Source organism: Silene latifolia, chromosome Y (assembly GCF_048544455.1).
Source record: "Silene latifolia isolate original U9 population chromosome Y, ASM4854445v1, whole genome shotgun sequence".
Taxonomy (NCBI): Eukaryota; Viridiplantae; Streptophyta; class Magnoliopsida; order Caryophyllales; family Caryophyllaceae; genus Silene; species Silene latifolia.
Genome location: NC_133538.1, coordinates 35173956 through 35186740, shown reverse-complemented (window position 1 = coordinate 35186740; position 12785 = coordinate 35173956). Strand labels below are relative to the sequence as shown.

Genomic DNA, 12785 nt, shown 5'->3' with positions numbered 1-12785 from the left:
AAAGCTTAAGTTGTACAAAATAAATATTTTAGTCGGATAATAATGACAATAATAATAATATTTCCCGTCTTGAGTTATAGTGGGCTTGAGACGAAAATCCTAGTGGAAACCGACTTAATTTGAGTTGTTGGGCTTTTTATAACCTATGGGCCTTTTCTCCTTCTCTTTTCTTTTCATAAAACCCTCACCTAACACCTCACAACTTCATCTCCCTCTTCATTTTTCTGAAATTCATCTTCAACAACCCTCACCATTTTTATACATCTATCTTACAAATCTTCAAAACACCATAACTTGCTCAATTCTTATCCGATTCAAGTGATTTTCGCGTCTATCTCTTCCTCTCATCGCCCTCCTTCTTTCTAGGTAAGAAAAGATCCGACTTTCCTCTATTAATGGGGCTGTTGAGCCAATTTCTCATGGTACCCCTTTTTCTAGTTTCGATTTTTAGTCTTATTTTGTGTTTTCTTATGTTTAGGAGAAAGGTTAGTTGACCCGGAAGTGGATTCTTGAAAGGTAGACGAGTCTTTTGTGGATTTAAGTGCAAAAAGGTAACGGTGATGGGTTACTCGACTTTTATGTTAAAATTGTGTGATTTGTTTAGTATTAGACTCATATGATTGTTAAATATGTTGTCTTGCATGATTTGTGGTGAATGGATGTTTATTAGAATACTTGAATAACATTTCTCACATGTTTAAGGAAAATTTTCACCCTTTATTGTCTTTGATCCGTATTGGTTGAATTTCTATCTCAATTATGTTGTTTTTCTTGGTTAGAATCATGTTAGGATAGGTAAATAATTGTTGTGGAACGATTTGTGGTTGTTTGAAAATGATTTGAGAGACGATTTTGGCGATTCACGCGTACAGTGGGTCTCAGGTTGGCCTGACCGCCACGGCTCTGGGCCTGGCTGGGAACCCCCGTGTTTTATTTCACTTTTCAAAGTGCGTTGTGGGTCTCGGCCGGTTGACCGGCCGCCGGCTCTGGGACCGGCTGGGAACCCATGTAACATTTGGCCTTTTTACAATTTTTCAAAAATGAACCATGGGTCTCGGCCGGTTGACCGCCGCCGCTCTGGACCGGCTAGGAACCCCTGTGAGTTTTATTGAAAATCCAATATGTGCTGGAGTCCCAGCCGGTGGACGGCCGCCGCCCACAACCGGTGAGACCCCTCCGATTGTTCTTCTTCGCCTATAACTTATATTAACCAATGATTCACGCATGTATCTTTTCCGTGATTAATAAGTGATCAATTTAGGACATGATTACGTGATGATCATGCCATTATGGTTACTCCTATTGTGACTCAAGTGTGACATTTTACATTGTGTGACTACTTGACATTCCTTATTTATTTGCCCTCAGACATTGGGTCACGGTTAGGTGCCATTGTTTCCGAGTTGGGCTATTTTTCCTTCCACCTCTTCGGACCGGGGGTCACGGTTAGGTGACAAGGTTCCGATTTGAGGTTATTCGACTTTCGGGCACGGTTAGGTGTACCATGTTTCGAGTCTTGGATACGATTTGGTATCGTGTGTCGAATTGGGTGTCGTCCATCCCGAGAGTCTGGCCAGGTTTAGACTAGGACCGTATTATGATCGTCGTCCTACCAAGAGGTTGGAGTCTAGAGGGTTGTCTTGTTTGAGTTCATACTAAGTATATGTCTTACACTTGTTGAGTCGTGTCCACATGAGTGGGTTGACTTGGTGATTCTATTCCTTGATCGTACATTCATCCTCATATACCATGCCTATTCTATTAAGTATTATGCCTGTTTCACCATGATTGTTCATTATATCTCCTTATTCTTCATTGTTCACATATGTTGCATGATTGATATGTTCGATTAAGTGTTGTTTGTTATCATCTTTTCGACATATTGTGGCTGGGAGAACCTCGAGTTACTCCCCACTCGATCGTATGCGTTCATGTTTACATGAATGACAGGTGGTGAAGATGCTTACGTGGGGAAGACGTGTGGGCTAGCGAGAACTAATCCCTTGGACCTTAGTTTCTAATTTAGAAACCCTTAATTTGTTTATTCGTGGGATATCTTTTCCCCGCTTTCTAGACTTGGGTTGTAATGACCTAAGTTGCCTATTATTGTATCTGTTTCATTTCGCTTTTGACACCCGCGTGTTAATCTTTAACTAGTAAAATAAAAGTTTTTAAAATATCGCAAATTTCCGCTATAATTTATTAGTTATATTTCCGCGTTATCGCGGGGTGTCACAATGTACACCATTAACAAAAATTACCTGCGGGTACTCAGGGTGGGAGTCGAGGGTGTCGTCCTCTAGGATGGTAACACGACCAGCAGCAGGTGTTGCTTGACCACGACCATGACCCCGGCCTCTAGAACCTGATGTAGAAGACCGTCCACTGACGGTATGAGGTACTAGGGCGGCCTGTAGAGCAGCTGTGACTGCGGGTAACCACGCAGCAGGGGTGGTCACCGTACCTGCAGTACTGGCTGAGGCTGCTACAGAAGAAGTAGCACAGACCGCCACAGAGGAAGAAGGGCTAGTAGTGTGGCTGAAACGGAGCTAGCAGCAGTGCTAGCAGGTGTAAAAACAGTACCAGTAGCAGAAACTAAGAACACAGGGGTACTGGTAGGTGCGGAGACAGTAGTAGCAGCAGAGACCGCCACAGAGGAAGAAGGGCTAGTAGGACGGACTTGCAGCGGAGCTCGTAGAAGGCATGAAGCTAGAATCCATCCTAGTCAAATAGGGCAGGAAAAACTGATAAGAAAACAGCGTGAAAACAGCAGAGAATTTTCCCTAAACAGTCGAAGTTTTCGACTGGCAGCCCTAATTCCCAAATTTTTCCTCAATAATTCGAATGAAGCAGGTAAACAGCGATATGGGAAGGGTAGCAGATGACGAATGCAACACATTAAGCAACAATTGAAGCAATAAAGCATATGGCAGCAGGAAAAACCCAATTCATAGTCGAAAATTTCGGCTGACAGGAACCCTAATCGCAAATTTCCCTTAAAGTTCGAATCAAACATGTGAAAATCGATGAGGTACGGGAATTAATCATCAAGTAAGACAAATTGATATAGGATGGACGGATGTCGAATGTATTCCCATCTTCAGTCTGGAGATTGAAACCTTTTGGAATAGATGATGCTTTAGGCTCCGAATGACTGGCAATGTTCGGCATCTTTACTGGTTGGTTTACAGAACTGAAAGTATCTTCTTCAAAAGACGGATTTTCTGTAAATAGTAAATTCTGAAGCTCTGGTTCGAAAGTACTCAAGTCTTCCTTTCGTGATTCTCTTTGCAGACGGAGTCTATGCCTAAACAGTCTCTCTAGCTCAGAATCAGCTGAAACTAACTCCAACCTATGTGACCTGGGCATACACAATACTGAAAGAAAATGAATAAGAACTGCCTCAAGGATTAAAAATTCCCTGAGACGGATAAAATAAACGAAACAAAGACAGATAGGGCAATTGCCTCCCCAGCAACGACGCCAAAATTTGACAGGGCTGTCGTATACCTATCAAAAATAACTAACTAAACTAACTATATAGCTAGGGAAGTCAGGTCGATCTCCTCAGGGAGGCAAGATAACTGTAAGAGTCCGTCTATTTGGTCACAAATGGGGGGTTTGTAATTGGTTTTCTAAACTAAAAGATCTAAAGGAAGAGAAGCAAGGAAAGAGCATTAAAGACAAAAAAATGAGAATAAACTATCAATAGAGAGGGGACATGTCAGGATTTCGGTTCACTACGGTAGTCCAGTGACTCAACTATAAACAACTTAGATAAATTACTGCGAGATGGATATGGAAAGGTCCTTCTGGTCCATTTTCTACTCTAGATTCCCACTAACTTAACTTTCGTCCTCGTCAGGGTAGTCTACTGTTCATAACAGGCCTATTTAGTCCAATCTTCCGATCTAGTATTAAATTTAACCAGATTAAAAGGGTGACTCAGAAGCGTGCACTCAACTATGTCGATAAATACAGTTATAATTCTATGGGGACAGAGTCTTAACAATTAATTCATCTAACCTATTTACTATATCGTCACATTTCTACCGTAGATCCCCTAATCCTAACATGAAACAGATTAGCTACTCATGCTATTAATATTGTCAAAACTAATAACAAAGAATAAACTAACATTAAACATAATGAAACAATAATTAAATTGCATTAAAGATATTAGGGCAGAAAATTAAAGGAACAAAACAAGTAATTAAGATGAATAAATGAAATATTAAGAATAAAATAGAGTAAGGGATTACAATCGCAAGAATCCGACGTAAAAAACAACTAAATCCGAGCTAGAAAATCAGAAAGCAAAAGTTACAGTGAAAGAGAGAAAGCAACGTAGTGTTTACAGTGAAAGATGAATGATAAAATAAAAACTGAATGCCAATGACCTAGTTATTATGCGTTGAAATAGAAAAAATACTAAGTCCACTAACGAAAAATAAGTTCACGGACTAATTAAAGCCCATGAAAGACAAAACCACTCGATCGAGCAGTCTGAAGCAGCTCTATCGAGTACTTCTCCAAGTAATCTACTCGATCGAGTAGAATTGTTTCTCGATCGAGTAACTCCTAATTCCAGCACTTTTGGATCGAGTAAAATAATGCTCGATCGAACATCCTCAGCCATAGAAACCACTCGATCGACCAATAAAACAGCTCAATCGAGTATTATTCCTCGGAAACAGCTCAAACTCGTGACCGACTGCTCCGTAGACCGTTCCTTCACGCATCCCAATGCAAGATCTCACTCTGAAAATCCCGTCTCCTCAAAATGCATGCAAAAAGGGACGAAAATGGTACGATTCCACTACTTTTACGTTCATTCCTACCAAATGGGTAAGACGAACCAAAGTAGCCAATTCGGGGGCAAAATGCAATATAAACAATACGAAAGTACATAGAAATACGTGCTAAAATAGGCTAAAAAGACTATACAAAATGCACGTATCAACAGCAAAAGGTAAAATAATCTTCTCCTGCAAATATTAAGCATGTTGCCAGATTGAAATATCTACTATACTTAATTTTGGCAAAACGTTCCAGCCACAAATGCAGTTTGATTTTTAGACCTGAAGTAACTTTTAATTCGTCTGGGGACTAAAGTATATATTTCTTTTCGCAAGATAAAAAAAACATACTGATTAATCAAATAATACTTATAAATGAAATAATCAGAATGTTATATAGGCTACTATTTACATAAAGATATGTATTTCTTTTGCAGGGAAAAAAATAACAAGAACAAAAAAAACCCAAGAGCACCTTTTCAAGGGAGTGAAGACGTTTTCTATATGATTATTCCATAGATTTTGTAATTAGTACACTAGTTTAGACAAGTATTTATAGTGAGTTTTATATTTAAACTGATTATGAAACAGTCCTGAATGGCTTTTGTAAGTATTTCTAATATTAATTAAATAGTATTATGTCATTTACTGTCATTAACATTCAATACATTTTATATATGCTATATCAAAATGGACAACAATATTTCCTATGAACATTATCAATAAAATAAATGTTCCTTTAAAGGCATCGCAATGGCCATTGGCAGGAATATATTATATATGAACCTTTATTTGTATGAAATAAATTACCAGAGCATATTAGAATTCCATTACTGAATTATTCTTGCAATAATATTCAATATACTTATTTACATAAAGATATGCATTTCTTTTGCAGGGAAAATATAATAAGAACAAAAAAAAACCGAAATTAGAGTACATTTTTAAGGGAGTAAAGACGGTTTGTATGATTATTCCTTAGATTTTGTAATTAGCACAATAGTTTAGATAAGTATTTATAGTGAGTTTTATATATAAATTGCTTTGGATAAGAATAGGAGAAGTTACAATTTATGAGTGTAGTTTATTTGTCTTTTCACATGCATTAGTTTACATCAAAATTATACTGCTGTTGAACAATTAAGTGATCCAAATTAAACATTATATTAGAATTATGATAAAGAAGAAACGGAATTGAAAAGAAAATACCTTAGTATAACGGACGAAATTGGGCGTAACATCAAAATTATAGTCCTGTTGAACAATTCTCCTATGAAAACGTCTATACTGGTAATGTAAAATGACTGAGCTAAAAACTGGTTACTACTTTTATTTGTTTACTCAATTTCGTTTTTCTTGAAGGTAGTTAGTAGTAGTTACTAGTGTACTGTACCTGTTAAAAACTAAGAGAAACGATAAATACATTTAATACCCTTCCATATTTGGCATTAGTTTAGAAATTAGAGAGTAATTTACACATAAATCAATACAATTAATGCATATATTAACTATTTATTTCCTCTTTTAGTTGTTACTTGCTTTTTAATGTTTGTTTTCGTTTTTTTTTTTTTTTTTTAAGCCTTAAATGGCTTTTTAAATATTTGTAATATTGATAAAATGAAGTATGTTGCTAAATCAGGGTTAAAACTACGAGGTCGGGTATCCTAAAACGGGATGGGATTAAAACTACGAAGTCGGCAAGACAAAAAGACACCCTAGACGGGCCGAGTAAACCCTTTTGGGGTGGGGGGGGGGGTATCCTAAAACGGGACGGGAAAGGGTTCAAGGTTTGATTAGGCGGATAGCTACCGCAGATCCGCCTAATCCAACCCTAAAACCTTTCCCTTGCTTCTCATTTGATGGCGGTAAGACAAAAAGACACCCTAGAGGGGACGAGTGAGCCCTTTTTTTTGGAGGAGGGGGGGGGGTATCCTAAAAACGGGACTGGAAAGGGTTTAGGGTTTGATTAGGTGGACCGCTAGCGCGGATCCACCTAATCCAACCCTAAACCCTTCCCTTGGTTCACATTTGAAGGCGGCAAGACAAAAAGACACCCTAGAGGGGCCGAGTGAACCCGTTTTGGTGGGGGGGCGGGTAGCCTAAAACGGGACGGAAAAGAGTTTAGGGTTGGATTAGGCGGATCCGCTGCCGCGGATCCGCCTAATCCAACCCTAAACCCTTTACCTTGCTTCTCATTTGAAGGCGGCAAGACAAAAAGAAACTCTTGAGGGGCCGAGTGAACCCGTTTTGGTGGGGGGGGGGAGTATTCTAAAATGGGACGGAAGAGGGTTTAAGGTTTGATTAGGCGGACCGCTACCGTGGATCCGCCTAATCCAACCTTAAACCCTTTCCCTTGCTTCTCATTTGAAGGCGACAAGAAAAAAAGACACCCTAGAGGGGCCGACTAAACTCTTTTTAGGGGGGTCTGGTATCCTCAAACGCGACGGCAAAGGGTTTGGGGTTTGATTATGCGGACCGCTACCGCGGATCCGCCTAATCCAACCCTAAACCCTTTACCTTGCTTCTCATTTGAAGTCGGCAAGACAAAAAGAAACCCTTGAGGGGCCGAGTGAACCCGTTTTGGTGGGGGGAGCGGTATTCTAAAATGGGACGGAAAAGGGTTTAAGGTTTGATTAGACGGACCGCTACCGCGGATCCGCCTAATCCAACCCTAAAACCTTTCCCTTGCTTCTCATTTGAAGGCGGCAAGACAGAAAGACACCCTAGAGGGGCCGAGTGAACCTGTTTTGGTTGGGGGGGGGGGGGGACGGGTATCCTAAGACGGGACGGAAAAGGGTTTAGGGTTTGATTAGGCGGACCGCTACCGCGGATCCGCCTAATCCAACCCTAAACCCTTTCCCTTGCTTCTCATTTGAAGGCGGCAAGACAAAAAGACACCCTAGAGGAGCCGACTAAATTCTTTTTGGGGGGGTCTGGTATCCTCAAACGGGACGGGAAAGGGTTTAGGATTTGATTATGCGGACCACTACCGCGGAACCGCCTAATTCAACCCTAAACCCTTTCCCTTGCTTCTCATTTGAAGGCGGCAAGACAAAAAGAAACCCTAGAGGGGCCGAGTGAACCCGTTTTTTTTGGGGGGGGGGGGGGGGGGGTATCCTAAAACGAGACGGAAAAGGGTTTAGGGTTTGATTAGGCGGACCGTTACCGTGGATCCGCCTAATCCAACCCTAAACCCTTTCCATTTCTTCTCATTTGAAGGCGGCAAGACAAAAAGACACCCTAGAGCGGCCGACTGAACTCTTTTTGGGGTGGTCGGGAATCCTAAAACGGGACGAGAAAGGGTTTAGGGTTTTATTATGCGGACCGCTACCGCGGATCAGCCTCATCCAACCATAAAACATTTCCCTTCACTACTACAGAAATCATGAAGGACATCGGACTTCTAGACACATGGACATCGGATTATAGGCCGATGTAGAGTTCAGTCCCGTCCATATGGGGTGTAATGGACATGGGACTTTAAACCGATGTCCATTAATATATGCACATCGGATTTTTAAATATATCCGATGTCCATATGAGTAATGAACATCAGATTTTAACATTAATCCGATGTCCATATGTGTAATGTACATCAGATTTTTATAGAAAGCCCATGTCCTTTGAAGCTAGAATTACATCGAACTTTTATAAATCCGCTGTCCTTTATATTGTTTTTTTTTTTTTAAAAAAATTTGAAAAGAGCAGGCCAATTCATATTGCATTACACCAATTTGAATGCCAAAACATTAATACAAAACATGTCAACTGCCATTCAACCAAAATGATCGATTTCAATTAATAAAAACCGATCCCAATCAACATACAACGCAACCGTCTCCGTCATCCGAATTCAACAACTAACGAACAACAACAAAGGGCATAACAAATCCCAGCCAAAATAACATATGGTCTTGCAGATCATGTAATCAGTTTTTCAAAATGCAACTACCTAATACATTACTACGCTAGCTAGCTATCTACGGCTAGATATTGAGAAAATAGTTCGCCCACAAGTCCCGAACCTCATCTAATTCTTCTTGTGAATATGGCGTGGTGTCTTGAAAAATCTGTAATGCATATTAATGACAATGGGGCAGTCAGACATGGCCTCACAAGGGCAGCTTCATATAAGCTTGACAATGGGGCAGTCAGACATGGCCTCACAAATAAATGATTGTCAGCCAATAATAGTTGCCATTTTTAATGTTCTAATCAGTTGAACATTTATTTATGTGCATATCAATAAATGAACTATTAAGATGAACTTACGCATTAATTAAAGATCTCAACTTTGACGGCACTGACTTTCCTAGTGAGTCGAACCAATGCACTTGATTATGATCAGCAACGTCAGTCACAACGAGCATCCAATGATCACTGTAAATAATTTGTATCTTATTCATCAGCTCCATAAAAACACTAATATTTCAAACAAAGACGTTTGTGTAAGGTGAACGAACTCATGGACAAAAACAATACGAATAAGCAAGGGATAATAGCGATCTTACTTAACGGTATCCTAATGGTTGACGCCTAAAAGACAACGACGGGTAACGAGTAGTCATAGGTGTCGAGTAAGCAAGAGATTGTGTGGGATGAGCAGTGACTGGTACTAGGTAAAGGGACAGTAGCGAGTTGAATTGTCTTGGGCAGCGTATGACAAGTTTGTCGCTTGAGTGTGGGATTAGCAGTGGCTCTGTGCTGCCACTGCATGTCGCCTAGTGGTTCATAACATGGTTCATCGTCGTTGGTCGGTCTATATAAGACTAATCTAACGGAGAGCTAACAATAGGCTCACAAAATATTATCCTACATATCTAGATAATAAGAGTATAACTTACTTTCATACTTATTAGGGCCGCAAAGTACAAGTGTGCTGGAGTAATGTATTCACCATGTCACAAACAAAATATTGCAAAAATAACAACCATAAATCAAATTAACAATAAAAACATTCCAGCTACATAGTTAAATTAATTAATAAGCACAATAGCACCCATACGGATACATCGACGAGTGACAAACTAGAGGAACAAACAAATTACCAAAGCATTTTAGTATCAGAGAAAACAAATGGATTAAGAGATTCATATCGCATTGAAATATATCGAGACGATAGTCGGAAAAGGCAAAAAATCACATATATTTTTATATTTTGATTAATTAATTAGTATAAAATAAGAGGAGATCTGGAAATTGTGGTGTAGAACTATTAGCACTAAACATTAATTCAATGTCCACTAAAAATGCCTTAAGTTGCGTATCCTTCCATTTTTCCATTCATTATTCATTATTTAAGCTTAGATTTTCTAACTTTCTATTTGATACAATAATAACATCAAAGAAAATCAAGACTCAATTACATAGCTGCATCTCGAACTGATTAGACGCCATTTTTTTGCAGAAGAAAGATCCAGAAATTTATTTTTGTAGCTATAGTGTCACAAATTAGGCACAAATCGAATATTTAAGCTAAAATCACATCAGCGAGATATCACACAACCCAGAAAAATCAAACCACTAATGTATATTGGTAATGAGATCTAAATTAAGAAAACAACTACTCATACTAACAAAAATCTACATACAAAATACCAACAATTAAATAAATCAATAGCAACAAATAAAAAATTGAGAGGGAAATTTGAAGCCATTGGAGATGATAAAGATATGGATCGGATCATTTGCACTTGTAAGGCTTGGGTGAGGGACGCCATGAAAAGGAATTTGGTGAGTGGTAGTGGTGGTGGGCTGAGAAGTGAGCGAGAAACAATGTAATTACAAAGAAGAATAAGGAAACAAAGAAGCAAAACACAGTGAGAAGAAACTAAAGGATACTTACAATAATCCGAATACCTTGAATTCCACTATCATGTCTTGGCGAATGGCGATGGTAGTGTCGTCCAATGCACTTTGTCCAACAACGAAAAACAACACAAAGTGCAATGATCCAGCCATAATCTAATGCAAAAAAATTATTAACAACATTAGTATTAATTAGAATTCAAATACCTTGAATAAGTTGAACTATGTATCCCAGCATACAATTTGTGGAGTTTGCGTCCTATCAGGGTGCCTTACAAAGTGAAATATTAAGAGCAGGAAAATCATTATTATCCAAAGCCAGTTAAGAAAGAAGACATTGTTGTTAGTTATTAAGCCCCTCTAGTAACATTTATCATCAACCCACTACAGATTAATGATAATACTCTTTTGTAACTTATCACATACTTTGATTTCTCAACCCAAACTTATTATACAGTTGTTTATCTTCATTGCCTTTCTAAAAATTAATAATAAGATTGACAAAAATCCATCAACTGATATGTTATTGCTAACTTGATACTCTGAATTTTCAAACCCATTAATATCAACATCCCTTACCACTACCGAGCTTCATTGAAGAAGATTATTGCTACAACAACAATAATGGTTTCTAGCTGCTAAGCCAAGTTTAATTGAACGAATTCAACATTGTCGCAAATTACACCATATAAACTCAACTTTAAGAAAATAAAAATGTTGGAGCAAGATCTAGCTTGTTTCAACAATATATCCCATTTCTAGTGCATTAAAAGTAACATTGTCGCAAATTACACCATATATACTAAATCAATCACACTAATTTTATGTAACGAACCCCAAATGATAATAGGGCATTATCAAATGAATCAATTATTTTGATTCATCCTCAATCAAATATAATTGCAAAGTTAAATCAATCACAGAAGTTCAATTAAGATAATCAAAACAAATCAAAGAAGAAAAACATTTCACAAATCCTATAACTGAAAAGCCAGTAAAATGCTTAAAAAGAAACGATCTGAAGTTGAAAATTAGGGTTTATACCGATCCTAGTTCACGTCGATTGTTGTTCGCGTGGTGGTGGTCACCGTCGAAGTTGGCCGCCGTCGATAGTTGTCGGGTGGGGTAGCGATTTCTGTGCTGGCCGGCGTTAGGTGGGGCGGTGTTTGCGTGGTTGGGGTTGGTGTTCGCTGATTTTAGGAAAGAGGAAAGGAAGGCAGTGTATAATGAAACAAATGAAACATATTTCTGGACATGGGTTGAAAATAATTTGGGGCGGGGGAATTGTTTTCATTTTGCGCCCAAATTGAGGATTATATGGACATGGGTTGTAATTTAATCCGATGTCCATTATAATGGACATGGGTTGAAAATAACAACCGATGTCCATATAATATAATTACATCAGACTTTTATAAAAATCCGATGTGCAAACTTATTACATCTGTTTTTTCAAAAATCCAATGTACATCCACTGATGTCCTTGATGAATTCTGTAGTAGTGCTTGATTCTCATTTGAAGGCGGCTAGACAAAAAGACACCCTAAAGGGACCAAGTGAACCCTTTTTTTTTTTTGGGGGGGGGCGGGGCGGATATCCTAAAACGAGACGGGAAAGGGTTTAGGGTTTGATTAGGCGGACCTCTACCGCAGATCCGCCTAATCCAACCCTAAAACCTTTTCCCTTGCTTCTCATTTGAAGGTGGCAAGACGAAAAGACACCCTAGAAGGGCCGAGTGAACCCTTTTTTTTGGGGGGGGGGGGGGGGGGGGGTATCCTAAAACGGGATGGGAAAGGGTTTAGGGTTTGATTAGCTGGACCGCTACCGCGGATCCGCCTAATCTAACCCTAAACCCTATCCCTTGCTTCTCATTTGAAGGCGGCAAGACAAAAAGACACCCTAGAGGGGCCGAGTGAACCCTTTTTGGGGGGCCGAGTATCCTAAAACGGAACGGGAAAGGGTTCATGGTTTGATTAGACGGACCGCTACTACGGATCCGCCTAATCCAACCCTAAACCCTTTCCCTTGCTTCTCATTTGAAGGCGGCAAGACAAAAAGAAACCCTAGAGGGGCCGAGTGAACCCGTTTTTGAGGGGGGGGGCAGGTATCCTAAAACGGGACGGAAAAGGGTTTAGGGTTTGATTAGGCGGACCGCTACCGCGGATCCGCCTAATCCAA

General features: G+C 39.4%; 1 long non-coding RNA gene across 1 annotated transcript; it reads right to left on the bottom strand.

The window, feature by feature from the left end:
- Positions 1–10633: 10633 nt before the first annotated feature.
- Positions 10634–11853, bottom strand: LOC141633410 (uncharacterized). Its single transcript, XR_012538185.1, has 3 exons — positions 11652–11853; positions 10815–10878; positions 10634–10713 (listed from the first exon to the last, which is right to left on the bottom strand). It is a non-coding gene; the product is annotated as an uncharacterized LOC141633410 (long non-coding RNA).
- Between the last annotated feature and the right edge of the window lie 932 nt (positions 11854–12785).